This window comes from Carica papaya, chromosome 5, assembly GCF_054855325.1.
Source record: "Carica papaya isolate Zhongbai chromosome 5, ASM5485532v1, whole genome shotgun sequence".
Classification (NCBI taxonomy): domain Eukaryota; kingdom Viridiplantae; phylum Streptophyta; class Magnoliopsida; order Brassicales; family Caricaceae; genus Carica; species Carica papaya.
The window spans coordinates 28,248,179-28,265,688 of record NC_142313.1 but is presented as its reverse complement, the minus strand read 5'-3'; the positions used below and the strand labels follow the sequence as shown (position 1 = coordinate 28,265,688).

Here is a 17,510-nt window from a genome sequence, read left to right as displayed (position 1 = left end):
GTATCGTCGAAAGAATCATCTGCAAAAAAATGGGTGCAACACGAGGACTTCCTAAGAAAAAGGGTGAAATATAAGGACTTCGCATGAGGTCACCCATCCTAGTGCTACTCTCGCCCAAGCACCCTTAACTTGCGGAGTTCTGATAGAATCCGTTGCATTGGTGCTGGTATGATTGCTCATGTTTCATTATACGCTGCAAATACATACACTTTTTCTCCCTCCATCCCCCCTCCCGTCATTTGTTTACTTGTGCGTGCACTCTGCATCTCCCCTTCTCGTTCTAATATCGATTAAAATGCCCCTGCTTCTTGACTCACATTTGCGTATAAACCAGTGGACCCTTGTTCCAGTCGCGCTTAACGTCGAACGACCCGTCTGAAAAAAAAATTAGTGCGACACGAGGACTTCCCAGGAGGTCACCCATCCGAGTACTACTCTCGCACAAACACAATTAACTGCAGAGTTCTGATGGGATCCGGTGCATTAGTGCTGGTATGATCGCACCCGTTTAATTTTGCGTTGCAAATACATAAACTCTTTCTCCTTCCATCCCCCCTCCCGTCATTTGTTTCCTTGTGCGTGCACTCTGCATCTCTCTTTCTCGTTCTAATATCAAGTAATATGCCCCGGCACCGTGACTCACCTTTGCAAATGAACCAGCGTTTTATAATTCCATTCGCGCGTAACGTCGAACAACCCATCCGAAAAAAAATAGGAGCAACACGAGAGCTTCCCAGGTGGTCACACATCCGAGTACTACTCTCGCCCAAGCACACTTAACTGCGGAGTTCTGATGGGATCCGGAGCTTTAGTGCTGGTAGGATCACACCTGTTTAATTTCGCGCTGCAAATACATACACTCCTTCTCTTTTCTTCCCCCTCCCGTCATTTGTTTCCTTGTGCGTGCGCACTGCACCTCTCGTTCTCGTTCAAATATCAAGTAAAATGCCACGGCGTCGTGACTCACATTTGCGAATGAATCTGCGGACCATAATTAAAGTCGCGCGTAACGTCGAACGACCCGTCTGAAAAAAAAATTAGTGCGACACGAGGACTTCCTAGGAGGTCTCCAATCCGAGTACTACTCTCGCCCAAGCACACTTAACTGCGGAGTTCTGATGGGATCCGGTGCAATAGTGTTGGTATGATCGCACCTGTTTAATTTTGTGCTTCAAATACATAAACTCCTTATCCTTTCTTCCCCTTCCCGTCATTTGTTTCCTTGTGCGTGCGCACTGCACCTCTCGTTCTCGTTCAAATATAAAGTAAAATGCCACGGCGCCGTGACTCACATTTGCGAATTAATCTGTGGACCATAATTAAAGTCCCGCATAACGTCGAACGACACATCTGAAAAAAAGAAAATGGGTGCAACACGAGAACTTCCCATGAGGTAAGCCATCATTGTACTACTTTCGCCAAAGCACACTAAACTGCGGAGTTCTGATGGGATGCGGTGCATTTGTGCTGGTGTGTCCGCACCTGTTTAATTTTGTGCTGAAAATACATACACTCCTTCTTCCCTCCCCCCTCCCATCATTTGTTTCCTTGTGCGTTCACACTGCACCTCTCCTTCTCATTCTAATATCGATTAAAATGCCCCTAATTCTTGACTCACATTTGCGTATATACCAGCGGACCATAGTTCCAGTCGCGTGTAACGTCGAACGACCCATTTGCAAAAAAATTGTTGCGATACGAGAACTTCCCAAGAGGTCACCCATCCGAGTACTACTCTCGCCCAAGCACACTTAACTGCAGAGTTCTGATGGGATCCAGTGCATTAGTGCTGGTATGATGCCACTTGTTTAATTTTGCGCTTCAAATACATACACTCCTTCTCTTTTATTCCACCTCCCGTCATTTGTTTCCTTGTGCGTGCGCACTGCACCTCCGTACTCGTTCTAATATCAAGTAAAATGCTACTGCGCCGTGACTCACATTTGCGAATAAACCTGCGGACCATAAATCAAGTCGCACGTAACATCGAAAGAATCATCTGCAAAAAGATGGGTGCAACACGAGGACCGCCCAAGAAAATGGGTGAAATATAAGGACTTCGCAGGAGGTCACCCATCCGAGTACTTTTCTCGCCCAAGCACCCTTAACTGCGGAGTTCTGATAGAATCCGTTGCATTAGTGCTAGTATGATCCCTCATGTTTCATTCTGCACTGCAAATACATACACTCTTTCTCCTCCCATCCCTCCTCCCGTCATTTGTTTCCTTGTGCGTGCACTCTGCATCTCTCTTTCTCGTTCTAATATCTAGTAATATGTCCTGGCACCGTGACTCACGTTTGCAAATGAACTAGCGGTTTATAATTCTATTCGCGCGTAACGTCGATCAACCCATCCGAAAAAAGATAGATGCAACACGAGAGCTTCCCTGGTGGTCACACATCCGAGTACTACTCTCGCCCAAGCACACTTAACTGCGGAGTTCTGATGGGATCCGGAGCTTTAGTGCTGGTATGATCGCACCTGTTTAAGTTCGCGCTGTAAATACATACACTCCTTCTCTTTTCTTCCCCCTCCTGTCATTTGTTTCCTTGTGCGTGTGCACTGCACCTCTCGTTCTCGTTCTAATATAGATTAAAATGCCCCTGCTTCTAGACTCACATTTGCGCATAAACCAGCGGACCCTAGTTCCAGTCGCGCGTAACGTCGAACGACCTGTCTGAAAAAAAATTGGTGCGACACGAGGACTTCCCAAGAGGTCACCCATCCGAGTACAACTCTCGCCCAAGCACACTTAACTGCGGAGTTCTGATGGGATCCGGTGCATTAGTGCTGGAATGATTTCATCTGTTTAATTTCGCGCTGCAAATAGATAAACTCATTCCCCTTTCGTCCCCCTCCCGTCATTTGTTTCCTTGTGCGTGCGCACTGTAGCTCCCGTTCTCGTTCTAATATCAAGTAAAATGCTACAGCGCCGTGACTCACATTTGCGAATAAACCTGAGGACCATAATTTAACTCGCGCGTATCGTCGAAAGAATCATCTGCAAAAAAATGGGTGCAACACGAGGACTTCCTAAGAAAATGGGTATAATATAAGGACTTCGCAGGAGGTCACCCATCCTAGTGCTACTCTCGCCCAAGCACCCTTAACTTGCGGAGTTCTGATAGAATCCGTTGCATTGGAACTGGTATGATTGCTCATGTTTCATTCTGCGCTGCAAATACATTCACTTTTTCTCCCTCCATCCCCCCTCCCGTCATTTGTTTTCTTGTGCGTGCACTCTGCATCTCTCCTTCTCGTTCTAATATCGATTAAAATGCCCCTACTTATTGACTCACATTTGCGTATAAACCAGTGGACCCTAGTTCCAGTCGTGCGTAACGTCGAACGACCCGTCTGAAAAAAAAAATTAGTGCGACACGAGGACTTCTCAGGAGGTCACCCATCCGAGTACTAGTCTCTCCCAAGCACACTTAACTGCGGAGTTCTAATGGGATCCAGTGCATTAGTGCTGGTATGATCGGACCTGTTTAATCTCGCGCTACAAATACATAAACTCCTTCTCCTTTCTTCCCCCTCCCGTCATTTGTTTCCTTGTACGTGCGCAATGCACCTCACGTTCTTGTTCAAATATCAAGTAAAATGCCACGGCGCCGTGACTCACATTTGCGAATAAACCTGAGGACCATAATTCAAGTCGCGCGTAATGTCGAAAGAATCATCTGTAAAAAAATGGGTGCAACACGAGGACTTCACAAAAAAATGGGTGAAATATTTGGACTTCGCAGGAGGTAACCCATGCTAGTACTACTCTCGCCCAAGCACCCTTACCTACGGAGTTCTGATAGAATCCGTTGCATTAGTGTTGGTATGATCGCACCTGTTTCATTTCGTGCTGAAAATACATACACTCCTTCTCCTTCCCTCCCCCTCCCATCAATTGTTTCCTTGTGCATTCACACTACACCTCTCCTTCTCGTTCTAATATAGATTAAAATGCCCCTGCTTCTTGACTCACATTTGCGTATAAACCAATGGACCCTAGTTGCAGTCGCACATAACGTCGAACGACCCGTCTGAAAAAAAAAATTAATGCGACATGAGGACCATAATTCAAGTCGCGCGTAACGTCGAAAGAATCATCTGTTAAAAAATGGGTGCAACACGAGGACTTCACAAGAAAATGGGTGAAATATAAGGACTTCGCAGGAGGTAACCCATGCTAGTACTACTCTCGCCCAAGCACCTTACCTACGGAGTTCTGATAGAATCCGATGCGTTAGTGCTGGTATGATCGCACCTGTTTCATTTCGTGCTGAAAATACACACACTCTTTCTCCTTCCCTCCCCCTCCCGTCATTTGTTTCCTTGTGTGTGCACTCTGCATCTCTCTTTCTCGTTCGAATATCGATTAAAATGCCCCTGCTTCTTGACTCACATTTGCGTATAAACTAGTGGACCCTAGTTGCAGTCGCACATAACGTCGAACGACTCGTCTGAAAAAAAAAATTAATGCGACACGAAGACTTCCCAGAAGGTCACCCATCCGAGTACTACTCTCGCCCAAGCACACTTAACTACGGAGTTCTAATGGGTTTTGGTGCATTAGTGCTGGTATGATCACACCTATTTAATTTTGCGCTGCATATACATAAACTCCTTCTCCTTTCTTCCCCCTCCCGTCATTTGTTTCCTTGTGCGTGCGCACTGCACCTCACGTTCTCGTTCAAATATCAAGTAAAATGCCACGGCACCGTAACTCACATTTGCGAATAAATTTACGGACCATAATTAAAGTCGCGCGCAACGTCGAACGACACATCTGAAAAAAAGAAAATAGGTGCAACACGAGAACTTCCCAGGAGGTAACCCATCATTGTACTACTTTCGCTAAAGCACACTTAACTGCGGAATTCTGATGGGATCCGGTACATTTGTGCTGGTGTGACCGCACCTGTTTAATTTCGTGCTAAAAATACATACACTCCTTCTTCCCTCCCCCCGTCCCATCATTTGTTTCCTTGTGCGTTCACACTGCACCTCTCCTTCTCGTTCTAATATCGATTAAAATTCCCCTGATTTTTGACTCACATTTGCGTATAACCCAGCGAACCATAGTTCTAGTCGCGCGTAACGTCGGACAACTCATCTGAAAAAAAATTGTTGCGATACAAGGACTTCCCAAGAGGTCACCCATCCGAGTACTACTCTCGCCCAAGCACACTTAACTGCAGAGTTCTGATGGGATCCAGTGCATTAGTGCTTGTATAATGCCACTTGTTTAATTTTGTGCTTCAAATACATACACTCCTTCTCTTTTCTTCCTCCTCCCGTCATTTGTTTCCTTGTGCGTGCGCACTGCACCTCCCGTACTCGTTCTAATATCAAGTAAAATGCCACGGCGCCGTGACTCACATTTGCGAATAAACCTGCGGACCATAAATCAAGTCGCGCGTAACGTCGAAAGAATCATCTACAAAAAGATGGGTGCAACACGAGGACCTCCCAAGAAAATGGGTGAAATATAAGGACTTCGCAGGAGGTCACCCATCCGAGTACTTTTCTCGCCCAAGCACCCTTAACTGCGGAGTTCTGATAGAATCCGTTGCATTAGTGTTGGTATGATCCCTCATGTTTCATTCTGCACTGCAAATACATACACTCTTTCTCCTCCCGTCCCCTCTCCCATCATTTGTTTCCTTGTGGGTGCACTCTACATCTCTCTTTCTCGTTCTAATATCAAGTAATATGCCCCGGCACCGTGACTCACCTTTGCAAATGAACCAGCGGTTTACAATTCCATTCGCGCGTAACGTCGAACAACCCATCCGAAAAAAAATAGGTGCAACACGAGGGCTTCCCAAGTGGTCACCCATCCGAGTACTACTCTCGCCCAAGCACACCTAACTGCGGAGTTCTGATGGGATCCGAGGCTTTAGTGCTGGCATTATCGCACCTGTTTAATTTCGTGCTGCAAATACATACACTCCTTCTCCTTTCTTCCCCCTCCCGTCATTTGTTTCCTTGTGCGTTCACTCTTCACCTCTCATTCTCGTTCTAATATCGATTAAAATGCCCCTGCTTCTTGACTCACATTTGCGTATAAACTAGCGGACTCTAGTTCCAAATGCGCGTAACATCGAACGACCCGTCTGAAAAAAAAATTGGTGCGACACGAGGACTTCCCAGGAGGTCACCCATCCGAGTACTAATCTCGCCCAAGCACACTTCAATGCGGAGTTCTGATGGAATCCAGTGCATTAGTGCTGGTATAATCGCACCTGTTCAATTTCGCGCTGCAAATACATAAACTCATTCCCTTTTCTTCCCCCACCCGTCATTTGTTTCCTTGTGCGTGCGCACTGCACCTCCCGTTCTCGTTCTAATATCAAGTAAAATGCTACAGCGCCGTGACTCACATTTGCGAATAAACCTAAGGACCATAATTCAAGTCGCGCGTAACATTGAAAGAATCATCTGCAAAAAAATGGGTGCAACACGAGGACTTCATAAGAAAATGGGTGAAATATAAGGACTTCGCAGGAGGTAACCCATGCTAGTACTACTCTCGCCCAAGCACCCTTACCTACGGAGTTCTGATAGAATCCGTTGCATTGGTGCTGGTATTATCGCACCTGTTTCATTTCGTGCTGAAAATACATACACTCCTTCTCCTTCCCTCCCCCTCCCATCAATTGTTTCCTTGTGCGTTCACACTGCACCTCTCCTTCTCGTTCTAATATCGATTAAAATGCCCCTACTTCTTGACTCACATTTGCGTATAAACCAGCGGACCCTTGTTCCAGTCGCGCGTAAAGTCGAACGACCCGTCTGAAAAAAAATTGGTGCGACACGAGGACTTCCCAAGAGGTCACCCATCCGAGTACTACTCTCGCCCAAGCACACTTAACTGCGGAGTTCTGATGGGATCCGGCGCATTAGTGCTGGTATTATCGCACCCCTTCAATTCCGCGCTGCAAATACATAAACTCCTTCTCCTTTCTTCCCCCTCCCGTCATTTGTTTCCTTGTGCGTGCGCACTGCACCTCTCGTATTCGTTCAAATATCAAGTAAAATGCCACGACGCCGTCACTCACATTTGCAAATAAATCTGCAGACCATAATTAAAGTCGCGCGTAACGTCGAACGGCACATCTGAAAAAAAGAAAATGGGTGCAACACGAGAACTTTCCAAGAGGTAACCCATCATTGTACTACTTTCGCCAAAGCACACTTAACTGCGGAGTTCTGATGGGATCCGGTGCATTCGTGCTGGTGTGACCGCACCTGTTTAATTTCGTGCTGAAAATACATACACTCCTTCTTCCCTCGCTTCCTCCCATCATTTGTTTCCTTGTGCGTTCACACTGCACCTCTCCTTCTCGTTCTAATATCGATTAAAATGCCCCTGATTCTTGACTCACATTTGCGTATAAACTAGCGGAGCATAGTTCCAGTCGCGCGTAACGTCGAACGACCCGTCTGAAAAAAAATTGGTGCGACACGAGGACTTCCCATGAGGTCACCCATCCGAGTACTAGTCTCGCCCAAGCACGCTTTACTGAAGAGTTCTGATGGGATCCAGTGCATTAGTGTTGGTATGATGCCACTTGTTTAATTTTGCGCTTTAAATACATACGCTCCTTCCCTTTTCTTCATCCTCCCGTCATTTGTTTCCTTGTGCGTGCGCACTGCACCTCCCGTACTCGTTCTAATATCAAGTAAAATGCCACGGCGCCGTGACTCACATTTGCGACTAAACCTGCGGACCATAAATCAAGTCGCGCGTAACGTCCAAAGAATCATCTGCAAAAAGATGGGTGCAACACGAGTACCTCCCAAGAAAATGGGTGAAATATAAGGACTTCGCAGGAGGTCACCCATCCGAGTACTTTTCTCGCCCAAGCACCCTTAACTGCGGAGTTCTGATAGAATCCGTTGCATTAGTGCTGGTATGATCCCTCATGTTTCATTCTGCACTGCAAATACATACATTCTTTCTCCTCCCATCCCCCCTCCCGTCATTTGTTTCCTTGTGCGTGCACTCTGCATCTCTCTTTCTCGTTCTAATATCAAGTAATATGCCCCGGCACCGTGACTCACCTTTGTAAATGAACCATCGGTTTATAATTCCATTCGCGGCTAACGTCGAACAACCCATCCGAAAAAAAATAGGTGCAACACGAGGGCTTCCCAAGTGGTCACCCATCCGAGTACTACTCTCGCCCAAGCACACTTAACTGCGGAGTTCTAATGGGATCTGGGGCTTTAGTGCTGGTATAATCGCACCTGTTTAATTTTGCGCTGCAAATATATACACTCCTTCTCCTTTCTTCCCCCTCCCATCATTTGTTTCCTTGTGCGTTAACACTTCACCTCTCATTCTCGTTCTAATATCGATTAAAATGCCCTTGCTTATTGACTCACATTTGCGTATAAACCAGTGGACCCTACTTCCAGTCGCGCGTAACGTCGAACGACCCGTCTGAAAAAAAAATTAGTGCGACACGAGGACTTCCCAAGAGGTCACCCATCCAAGTACTACTCTCGCCCAAGCACACTTAACTGCAGAGTTCTGATGGGATCCGGTGCATTAGTGCTGGTATGATCGCACCTGTTTAATTTTGCGCAGCAATTACATAAACTCCTTCTCCTTTCTTCCCCCTCCCGTCATTTGTTTCATTGTGCGTGCCCACTGCACCTCTCGTTCTCGTTCAAATATCAAGTAAATTGCCACGACACCGTGACTCACATTTGCGAATAAATCTGCGGACCATAATTAAAGTCGCGCGTAACGTCGAACGGCACATCTGAAAAAAAAAAAATGGGTACAACACGAGAACTTCCCACGAGGTAACCCATCATTGTACTACTTTCGCCAAAGCACACTTAACTGCGGAGTTCTGATGGGATCCGGTGCATTTGTGCTGGTATAATCGCACCTGTTTAATTTCGCGCTGCAAATACATACACTCATTCCCCTTTCTTCCCCTCCCGTCATTTGTTTCCTTGTGCGTGCGCACTGCACCTCCCGTTCTCGTTCTAATATCAAGTAAAGTGCCACGGCGCCATGACTCGCATTTGCGAATAAACCTGAGGACCATAATTCAAGTCGCGCGTAATGTCGAAAGAATCATCTACAAAAAAATGGATGCAACACGAGGACTTCACAAGAAAATGGGTGAAATATAAGGACTTCGCAGGAGGTAACCCATGCTAGTACTACTCTCGCCCAAGCACCCTTACCTACGGAGTTCTGATAGAATCCGTTGCATTAGTGCTGGTATGATCGCACCTGTTTCATTCTTGCTTAAAATACATAAACTCCTTCTCCTTCCTTCCCCCTCCCATCAATTGTTTCCTTGTGCGTTCACACTGCATCTCTCCTTCTCGTTCTAATATCGATTAAAATGCCCCTGCTTCTTGACTCACATTTGCGTATAAACCAGCGGACCCTAGTTCCAGTCGTACATAACGTCGAACGACCCGCCTGAAAAAAAATTGGTGCGACACGAGGACTTCCCAGGAGGTCACCAATCCGAGTACTACTCTCACCAAAGCACATTTAACTGCGGAGCTCTGACGGGATCCGGTGCATTAGTGCTGGTATGATCGCACCTGTTTAATTTCGCGCTGCTAATAAATAAACTCCTTTTCCTTTCTTCCCCCTCCCGTCATTTGTTTCCTTGTGCGTGCGCACTGCACCTCCTGTGCTCCTTCTAATATAAAGTAAAATGCTACGGTGCCGTGACTCACATTTGCGAATAAACCTGAGGACCATAATTCAAGTTGCGCGTATCGTCGAAAGAATCATCTGCAAAAAAATGGGTGGAACACGAGGACTTCCTAAGAAAATGGGTGAAATATAAGGACTTCGCATGAGGTCACCCATCCTAGTGCTACTCTCGCTCAAGCACCCTTAACTTGCGGAGTTCTGATAGAATCCGTTGCATTGGTGCTGGTATGATTGCTCATGTTTCATTCTGCACTACAAATACATACACTTTTTCTCCCTCCATCCCCCCTCCCGTCATTTGTTTCCTTGTGCGTGCACCCTGCATCTCTCCTTCTCGTTCTAATATCGATTAAAATGCCCCTGCTTCTTGACTCACATTTGCGTAGAATCCAGTGGACCCAAGTTCTAGTCGCGCGTAACGTCGAACGACCTGTCTGAAAAAAAAATTAGTGCGACACGAGGACTTCCCAGGAGGTCACCCATCCGAGTACTACTCTCGCCCAAGCACACTTAGCTGTGGAGTTCTGATGGGATCCGGTGCATTAATGCTGGTATGATCGAACCTGTTTAATTTTGCGCTGCAAATACATAAACTCCTTCTCCTTTATTCCCCCTCCCGTCATTTGTTTCCTTGTGCGTGCGCACTGCACCTCTCGTTCGCGCTCAAATATCAAGTAAAATGCCACGGCACCGTGACTCACATTTGCAAATAAATCTGTGGACCATAATTAAAGTCGCGCGTAACGTCGAACGGCACATCTGAAAAAAAGAAAATGGGTGCAACACGAGAACTTCCCACGAGGTAACCCATCATTGTGCTACTTTCGTCAAAGCACACTTAACTGCGGAGTTCTGATGGGATCCAGTTCATTTGTGCTGGTATGATCGCACCTGTTTAATTTCGCACTGCAAATACATACACTCATTCCCCTTTCTTCCCCCTCCCGTCATTTGTTTCCTTGTGCGTGCGCACTGCACCTCCCGTTCTTGTTCTAATATCAAGTAAAATTCCACTGCGTCGTGACTCACATTTGTGAATAAACCTGAGGACCATAATTCAAGTTGCGCGTAACGTCAAAAGAATCATCTGCAAAAAAATATGTGCAACACGAGGACTTCACAAGAAAATGGGTGAAATATAAGGACTTCGCAGGAGGTAACCCATGCTAGTACTACTCTCGCCCAAGCACCCTTACCTACGGAGTTCTGATAGAATCCGTTGCATTAGTGCTGGTATGATCGTATCTGTTTCATTTCGTGCTGAAAATACATACACTCCTTCTCCTTCCCTCCCCCTCCCATCAATTGTTTCCTTGTGCGTTCACACTGCACCTCTCCTTCTCGTTCTAATATCGATTAAAATGCCCCTGCTTCTTGACTCACATTTGCGTATAAACCAGCGGACCCTAGTTCCAGTCACGCGTAACGTCGAACGACCCGTCTGAAAAAAAATTGGTGCGACACGAGGACTTCCCAAGAGGTCACCCATCCGAGTACTACTCTCGCCCAAGCACACTTAACTGCGGAGTTCTGACGGGATCCGGTGCATTAGTGCTGGTATGATCGCACCTGTTTAATTTTACGCTGCAAATACATAAACTCATTCCCCTTTATTCCCCCTCCCGTCATTTGTTTCCTTGTGCGTGCGCACTGCACCTCCCGTTCTCGTTCTAATATCAAGTAAAATTCTACAGCGCCGTGATTCACATTTGCGAATAAACCTGAGGAACATAATTCAAGTTGCGCGAAACGTCGAAAGAATCATCTGCAAAAATATGGGTACAACACGAGGACTTCACAAGAAAATGGGTGAAATATAAGGACTTCGCAGGAGGTAACCGATGCTAGTACTACTCTCGCCCAAGCACCCTTACCTAAGGAGTTCTGATAGAATCCGTTGCATTAGTGCTGGTATGATCGCACTTGTTTCATTTCGTGCTGAAAATACATACACTCCTTCTCCTTCCCTCCCCCTCCCATCAATTGTTTCCTTGTGCGTTCACACTACACCTCTCATTCTCGTTCTAATATCGATTAAAATGCCCCTGCTTCTTGACTCACAATTGCGTATAAACCAGCGGGCCCTAGTTCCAGTCGCGCGTAACGTCGAACGACCCGTCTGAAAAAAAATTGGTGCGACACGAGAACTTCCCAGGAGGTCACCAATCCAAGGACTACTCTCGCCAAAGCACACTTAACTGCAAAGTTCTGACGGGATCCGGTGCATTAGTGCTGGTATGATCGCACCCGTTTAATTCCGCACTGCAAATACATAAAGAACTTCTCCTTTCTTCCCCCTCCTGTCATTTGTTTCCTTGTGCGTGCGCACTGCACCTCCCGTGCTCCTTTTAATATAAAGTAAAATGCTATAGTGCCGTGACTCATATTTGTAAATAAACTTGAGGACCATAATTCAAGTCGCGCATATCGTCGAAAGAAGCATCTGCAAAAAAATGGGTGGAACACGAGGACTTCCTAAGAAAATGGGTGAAATATAAGGACTTCGCATGAGGTCACCCATCCTAGTGCTACTCTCGCCCAAGCACCCTTAACTTGCGGAGTTCTGATAGAATCCGTTGCATTGGTGCTGGTATGATTGCTCATGTTTCATTCTGCGCTGCAAATACATACACTTTTTCTCCCTCCATCCCCCCTCCCGTCATTTGTTTCCTTGTGCGTGCACTCTGCATCTCTCCTTCTCGTTCTAATATCGATTAAAATGCCCCTGCTTCTTGACTCACATTTGCGTATAAACCAGTGGACCCTAGTTCCAGTCGAGCGTAACGTCGAACGACCCGTCTGAAAAAAAAAATTAGTGCGACACGAGGACTTCCCAAGAGGTCACCCATCCGAGTACTACTCTCGCCCAAGCACACTTAACTGCGGAGTTCTGATGGGATCCGGTGCATTAGTGCTGGTATGATCGCACCTGTTTAATTTTGCGCTGCAAATACATAAACTCCTTCTCCTTTCTTCCCCCTCCCGTCATTTGTTTCATTGTGCGTGCACACTGCACCTCTCGTTCTCGTCCAAATATCAAGTAAAATGCCACGACACCGTGACTCACATTTGCGAATAAATCTGCGGACCATAATTAAAGTCGCTTATAACGTCGAACGGCACATCTGAAAAAAAGAAAATGGGTGCAACACAAGAACTTCCCACGAGGTAACCCATCATTGTACTACTTTCGCCAAAGCACACTTAACTGCGGAGTTCTGATCGGATCCGGTGAATTTGTGCTGGTATGATCGTACCTGTTTATTTCCGCGCTGCAAATACATACACTCCTTCTTCCCTCCCCCCCTCCCATCATTTGTTTCCTTGTGCGTTCAGACTGTACCTCTCCTTCTCGTTCTAATATCGATTAAAATGCCCCTGATTCTTGACTCACATTTGCGTATAAACTAGCGGACCATAGTTCCAGTCGCGCGTAACGTCGAACGACTCATCTGAAAAAAAATTGTTGCGATACGAGGACTTCCCAAGAGGTCACCCATCCGAGTACTACCTTCGCCCAAGCACACTTAACTGCGGAGTTCTGATGGGATCCAGTGCATTAGTGCTGGTATGATCACACCTGTTTAATTTCGCGCTGCAAATACATAAATTCCTTCTCCTTTCTTCCCCCTCCCGTCATTTGTTTCTTTGTGCGTGCGCACTGCACCTCTCGTTCTCGTTCAAATATCAAGTAAAATGCCACGGCGCCGTGACTCACATTTGCGAATAAATCTGCGGACCATAATTAAAGTCGCGCGTAATGTCGAACTGCAAATCTGAAAAAAAAATGGGTGCAACACAAGAACTTCCCAGGAGGTAACCCATCATTGTACTACTTTCGGCTAAGCACACTTAACTGCGGAGTTCTGATGGGATCCGGTGCATTTGTGCTGGTGTGACCGCACTTGTTTAATTTCGTACTGAAAAAACATACACTCCTTCCCTCCCCCCCTCCCATCATTTGTTTCCTTGTGCGTTCACACTGCACCTCTCCTTCTCGTTCTAATATCGATTAAAATGCCCCTGATTCTTGACTCACATTTGCGTATAAACCAGCAGACCATAGTTCCAGTCTCGCGTAACGTCGAACGACCTGTCTGAAAAAAAATTGGTGCGACACGAGGACTTCCCAGGTGGTCACCAATCCGAGTACTACTCTCGCCCAAGCACACTTAACTGCAGAGTTCTGATGAGATCCAGTGCATTAGTGCTGGTATGATCGCACCCGTTTAATTCCGCGCTGCAAATATATAAACTCCTTCTCCTTTCTTCCCCCTCCCGTCATTTGTTTCCTTGCGCGTGCGCACTGCACCTCCCGTGCTCGTTCTAATATCAATTAAAATACTACGGTGCCGTGACTCACATTTGCGAATAAACCTGAGGACCATAATTCAAGTCGCGCGTATCGTCGAAAGAATCATCTGCAAAAAAATGGAAGGAACACGACGACTTCCTAAGAAAATGGGTGAAATATAAGGACTTCGCAGGAGGTCACCCATCCTAGTGCTACTCTCGCCCAAGCACTCTTAACTTGCGGAGTTCTGATAGAATCCATTGCATTGGTGCTGGTATGATTGCTCTTGTTTCATTCTGCGCTGCAAATACATACACTTTTTCTCCCTCCATCCCCCCCTCCCGTCATTTGTTTCCTTGTGCGTGCACTCTGCATCTCTCCTTCTCGTTCTAATATCGATTAAAATGCCCCTGCTTCTTGACTCACATTTGCGTATAAACCAGCGGACCATAGTTCCAGTCGCGCGTAACGTCGAACGACCCCTCTGAAAAAAAATTATTGCGATACGAGGACTTCCCAAGAGGTCACCCATCCGAGTACTACTCTCACCCAAGCACACTTAACTGCAGAGTTCTGATGGGATCCAGTGCATTAGTGCTGGTATGATGCCACTTGTTTAATTTTGCGCTTCAAATACATACACTCATTCTCTTTTCTTCCTGCTCCTGTCATTTGTTTCCTTATGTGTGCGCACTGCACCTCCTGTACTCGTTATAATATCAAGTACAATGCCACGGCGACGTGACTCACATTTGCGAATAAACCTGAGGACCATAATTCAAGTCGCGCGTAACGTCGAAAGAATCATCTGCAAAAAAATGGGTGCAACACGAGGACTTCACAAGAAAATGGGTGAAATATAAGGACTTCGCAGGAGATAACCCATGCTAGTACTACTCTCGCCCAAGCACCCTTACCTACGGAGTTCTGATAGAATCCGTTGCATTAGTACTGGTATCATCGCACCTGTTCCATTTCGTGCTGAAAATACATACACTCCTTCTCCTTCCCTTCCCTTCCCATCAATTGTTTCCTTGTGCGTTCACACTGCACCTCTCCTTCTCGTTCTAATATCAATTAAAATGCCCCTGCTTCTCGACTCACATTTGCGTATAAACTAGCGGAACCTAGTTCCAGTCGCGCGTAACGTCGAACGACTCGTCTGAAAAAAAATTGGTGCGACACGAGGACTTTGCAGGAGGTCACCCATCCGAGTACTACTCTCGCCCAAGCACACTTAACTGCGGAGTTCTGATGGGATCCGGTGCATTAGTGTTGGTATGATCGCAACCGTTTATTTTCGCGCTGCAAATACATAAACTCCTTCTCCTTTCTTCCCCCTCCCGTCATTTGTTTCCTTGTGTGTGGGAACTGCACCTACCGTGCTCGTTCTAATATCAAGTAAAATGCTACGGTGTCGTGACTCACATTTGCGAATAAACCTGAGGACCATAATTCAAGTCGCGCGTATCGTCGAAAGAATTATCTGCAAAAAAATGGGTGAAATATAAGGACTTCCCAAGAGGTCACCCATCCGAGTACTACTCTCGCCCAAGCACACTTAACTGCAGAGTTCTGATGGGTCATTCGACGTTACGCGCGACTGGAACTATGGTCCACTGGTTTATACTCAAATGTGAGTCAAGAATCAGGGGCATTTTAATCGATATTAGAACGAGAAGGAGAGGTGCAGTGTGAACGCACAAGAAAATAAATGATGGGAGGGGGGAGGGAAGAAGGAGTGTATGTATTTTCAGCACGAAATTAAACAGGTGCGGTCACACCAGCACAAATGCACCGGATCCCATCAGAACTCCGCAGTTAACTGTGTTTTGGCAAAAGTAGTACAATGATGGGTTACCTCCTGGGAAGTTATCGTGTTGCACCCTTTTTCTTTTTTTCAGATGTGCCGCTCGACGTTACGCGCGACATTAATTATGGTCCGCAGATTTATTCGCAAATGTGAGCCACGGCGCCGTGGCATTTTACTTGATATTTGAACGAGAACGAGAGGTGCAGTGCGCACGCACAAGGAAACAAATGACGGGAGGGGGAAGAAAGGAGAAGGAGTGTATGTATTTGCAGCGCGAAATGAAACAGGTGCAATCATACCAGCACTAATGCAACAGATTCTATCAGAACTCCGTAGGTAATGGTGCTTGGGCGAGAGTAGTACTAGCATGGGTTACCTCCTGCGAAGTCTTTATATTTCACCCATTTTCTTGTGAAGTCTTCGTGTTGCACCCATTTTTTTGCAGATGATTCTTTCGACGTTACGCGCGACTTGAATTATGGTCCTCAAGTTTATTCGCAAATGTGAGTCACGGCGCCGTGGCATTTTACTTGATATTAGAACGAGTACGGGAGATGCAGTGCGCACGCACAAGGAAACAAATGACGGGAGGGGGAAGAAAGGAGAAGGAGTTTATGTATTTGCAGCGCAAAATTAAACGGGTGCGATCATACCAGCAATAATGCACCGGATCCCGTCAGAACTCCGTAGTGAAGTGTGCTTGGGCGAGATTAGTACTCGGATGGGTGACCTCCTGGGAAGTCCTCGTGTCGCACCAATTTTTTTTCAGACGGGTCGTTCGACGTTACGCACGTCTGGAACTAGGGTCCGCTGGTTTATACGCAAATGTGAGTCAAGAAGCAGGGGCATTTTAATCGATATTAGAACGAGAATGAGAGGTGAAGTGTGAACGCACAAGGAAACAAATTACGGGAGGGGGAAGAAAGGAGAAGGAGTGTATGTATTTGCAGCGTGAAATTAAACAGGTGCGATCATACCAGCACTAAAGCTCCTGATCCCATCAGAACTTCGTAGTTAAGTGTGCTTCGGGAAAAGTAGTACTCGGATGGGTGACCACTTGGGAAGCCCTCGTGTTGCACCAATTTTTTTTCGGATAGGTTGTTCGACGTTACGCACGAATGGAATTATAAACCGCCGGTTAATTTGCAAATGTGAGTCACGGTGCCGGGGCATATTACTTGATATTAGAATGAGAAAGAGAGATGCAGAGTGCACGCACAAGGAATCGAATGACAGGAGGGGGGATGGGAGGAGAAAGAGTGTATGTATTTGCAGTGCAGAATGAAACATGAGGGATCATACCAGCACTAATGCAACGGATTCTATCAGAACTCCGCAGTTACGGGTGCTTGGGCGAGAAAAGTACTCGGATGGGTGACCTCCTACGAAGTCCTTATATTTTACCCATTTTCTTGGGAGGTCCTCGTGTTGCACCCATCTTTTTACAGATGATTCTTACGACATTACGCGCGACTTGATTTATGGTCCGCAGGTTTTTTCGCCAATGTGAGTCACGGCACCGTGCCATTTTACTTGATATTAGAACGAGTACGGGAGGTGTAGTGCGCACCCACAAGGAAACAAATGACGGGAGGAGGAAGAAAAGAGAAGGAGCGTATGTATTTGAAGCGCAAAATTAAACAAGTGGCATCATACCAGCACTAATGCACTGGATCCCATCATAACTCTGTAGTTAAGTGTGTTT

At 46.3% G+C, this 17,510-nt stretch overlaps 5 non-coding genes and 28 pseudogenes across 5 annotated transcripts; 3 read left to right on the top strand and 30 right to left on the bottom strand.

Moving 5' to 3' along the window:
• Positions 1 to 387: 387 nt before the first annotated feature.
• LOC148258579 (5S ribosomal RNA) lies at positions 388 to 506 on the bottom strand (annotated as a pseudogene).
• A 206-nt stretch (positions 507 to 712) lies between these two features.
• On the bottom strand, positions 713 to 831 carry LOC148258578 (5S ribosomal RNA; annotated as a pseudogene).
• Positions 832 to 1,037: 206 nt separating this feature from the next.
• On the bottom strand, positions 1,038 to 1,156 carry LOC148258577 (5S ribosomal RNA; annotated as a pseudogene).
• Positions 1,157 to 1,687: 531 nt separating this feature from the next.
• Positions 1,688 to 1,805, bottom strand: LOC148258576 (5S ribosomal RNA; annotated as a pseudogene).
• Positions 1,806 to 2,365: 560 nt separating this feature from the next.
• On the bottom strand, positions 2,366 to 2,484 carry LOC148258575 (5S ribosomal RNA; annotated as a pseudogene).
• A 205-nt stretch (positions 2,485 to 2,689) lies between these two features.
• On the bottom strand, positions 2,690 to 2,808 carry LOC148258574 (5S ribosomal RNA; annotated as a pseudogene).
• Positions 2,809 to 3,371: 563 nt separating this feature from the next.
• On the bottom strand, positions 3,372 to 3,490 carry LOC148258573 (5S ribosomal RNA; annotated as a pseudogene).
• A 981-nt stretch (positions 3,491 to 4,471) lies between these two features.
• Positions 4,472 to 4,590, bottom strand: LOC148258572 (5S ribosomal RNA; annotated as a pseudogene).
• Positions 4,591 to 4,799: 209 nt separating this feature from the next.
• On the bottom strand, positions 4,800 to 4,918 carry LOC148258571 (5S ribosomal RNA; annotated as a pseudogene).
• A 204-nt stretch (positions 4,919 to 5,122) lies between these two features.
• LOC148258570 (5S ribosomal RNA) lies at positions 5,123 to 5,240 on the bottom strand (annotated as a pseudogene).
• A 561-nt stretch (positions 5,241 to 5,801) lies between these two features.
• LOC148258569 (5S ribosomal RNA) lies at positions 5,802 to 5,920 on the bottom strand (annotated as a pseudogene).
• Positions 5,921 to 6,126: 206 nt separating this feature from the next.
• On the bottom strand, positions 6,127 to 6,245 carry LOC148258568 (5S ribosomal RNA; annotated as a pseudogene).
• Positions 6,246 to 6,804: 559 nt separating this feature from the next.
• On the bottom strand, positions 6,805 to 6,923 carry LOC148258567 (5S ribosomal RNA). Its single transcript, XR_015819917.1, has one exon. It is a non-coding gene; the product is annotated as a 5S ribosomal RNA (ribosomal RNA).
• A 209-nt stretch (positions 6,924 to 7,132) lies between these two features.
• On the bottom strand, positions 7,133 to 7,251 carry LOC148258566 (5S ribosomal RNA; annotated as a pseudogene).
• Positions 7,252 to 7,455: 204 nt separating this feature from the next.
• Positions 7,456 to 7,574, bottom strand: LOC148258565 (5S ribosomal RNA; annotated as a pseudogene).
• A 560-nt stretch (positions 7,575 to 8,134) lies between these two features.
• On the bottom strand, positions 8,135 to 8,253 carry LOC148258564 (5S ribosomal RNA). The gene has a single exon (XR_015820650.1). It is a non-coding gene; the product is annotated as a 5S ribosomal RNA (ribosomal RNA).
• A 206-nt stretch (positions 8,254 to 8,459) lies between these two features.
• LOC148258563 (5S ribosomal RNA) lies at positions 8,460 to 8,578 on the bottom strand. The gene has a single exon (XR_015821082.1). It is a non-coding gene; the product is annotated as a 5S ribosomal RNA (ribosomal RNA).
• Positions 8,579 to 8,787: 209 nt separating this feature from the next.
• Positions 8,788 to 8,906, bottom strand: LOC148258562 (5S ribosomal RNA; annotated as a pseudogene).
• A 557-nt stretch (positions 8,907 to 9,463) lies between these two features.
• LOC148258561 (5S ribosomal RNA) lies at positions 9,464 to 9,582 on the bottom strand (annotated as a pseudogene).
• A 562-nt stretch (positions 9,583 to 10,144) lies between these two features.
• LOC148258560 (5S ribosomal RNA) lies at positions 10,145 to 10,263 on the bottom strand (annotated as a pseudogene).
• A 209-nt stretch (positions 10,264 to 10,472) lies between these two features.
• LOC148258559 (5S ribosomal RNA) lies at positions 10,473 to 10,591 on the bottom strand (annotated as a pseudogene).
• Positions 10,592 to 11,150: 559 nt separating this feature from the next.
• LOC148258558 (5S ribosomal RNA) lies at positions 11,151 to 11,269 on the bottom strand. Its single transcript, XR_015820899.1, has one exon. It is a non-coding gene; the product is annotated as a 5S ribosomal RNA (ribosomal RNA).
• A 559-nt stretch (positions 11,270 to 11,828) lies between these two features.
• Positions 11,829 to 11,947, bottom strand: LOC148258557 (5S ribosomal RNA; annotated as a pseudogene).
• A 563-nt stretch (positions 11,948 to 12,510) lies between these two features.
• On the bottom strand, positions 12,511 to 12,629 carry LOC148258556 (5S ribosomal RNA). Its single transcript, XR_015820873.1, has one exon. It is a non-coding gene; the product is annotated as a 5S ribosomal RNA (ribosomal RNA).
• A 209-nt stretch (positions 12,630 to 12,838) lies between these two features.
• Positions 12,839 to 12,957, bottom strand: LOC148258555 (5S ribosomal RNA; annotated as a pseudogene).
• Positions 12,958 to 13,161: 204 nt separating this feature from the next.
• LOC148258554 (5S ribosomal RNA) lies at positions 13,162 to 13,280 on the bottom strand (annotated as a pseudogene).
• Positions 13,281 to 13,486: 206 nt separating this feature from the next.
• Positions 13,487 to 13,605, bottom strand: LOC148258553 (5S ribosomal RNA; annotated as a pseudogene).
• Positions 13,606 to 13,806: 201 nt separating this feature from the next.
• LOC148258552 (5S ribosomal RNA) lies at positions 13,807 to 13,925 on the bottom strand (annotated as a pseudogene).
• A 562-nt stretch (positions 13,926 to 14,487) lies between these two features.
• Positions 14,488 to 14,605, bottom strand: LOC148258551 (5S ribosomal RNA; annotated as a pseudogene).
• Positions 14,606 to 15,165: 560 nt separating this feature from the next.
• On the bottom strand, positions 15,166 to 15,284 carry LOC148258550 (5S ribosomal RNA; annotated as a pseudogene).
• Positions 15,285 to 15,762: 478 nt separating this feature from the next.
• On the top strand, positions 15,763 to 15,881 carry LOC148258549 (5S ribosomal RNA; annotated as a pseudogene).
• Positions 15,882 to 16,444: 563 nt separating this feature from the next.
• Positions 16,445 to 16,563, top strand: LOC148258548 (5S ribosomal RNA; annotated as a pseudogene).
• Positions 16,564 to 16,768: 205 nt separating this feature from the next.
• On the top strand, positions 16,769 to 16,887 carry LOC148258547 (5S ribosomal RNA; annotated as a pseudogene).
• Positions 16,888 to 17,510: the final 623 nt, after the last annotated feature.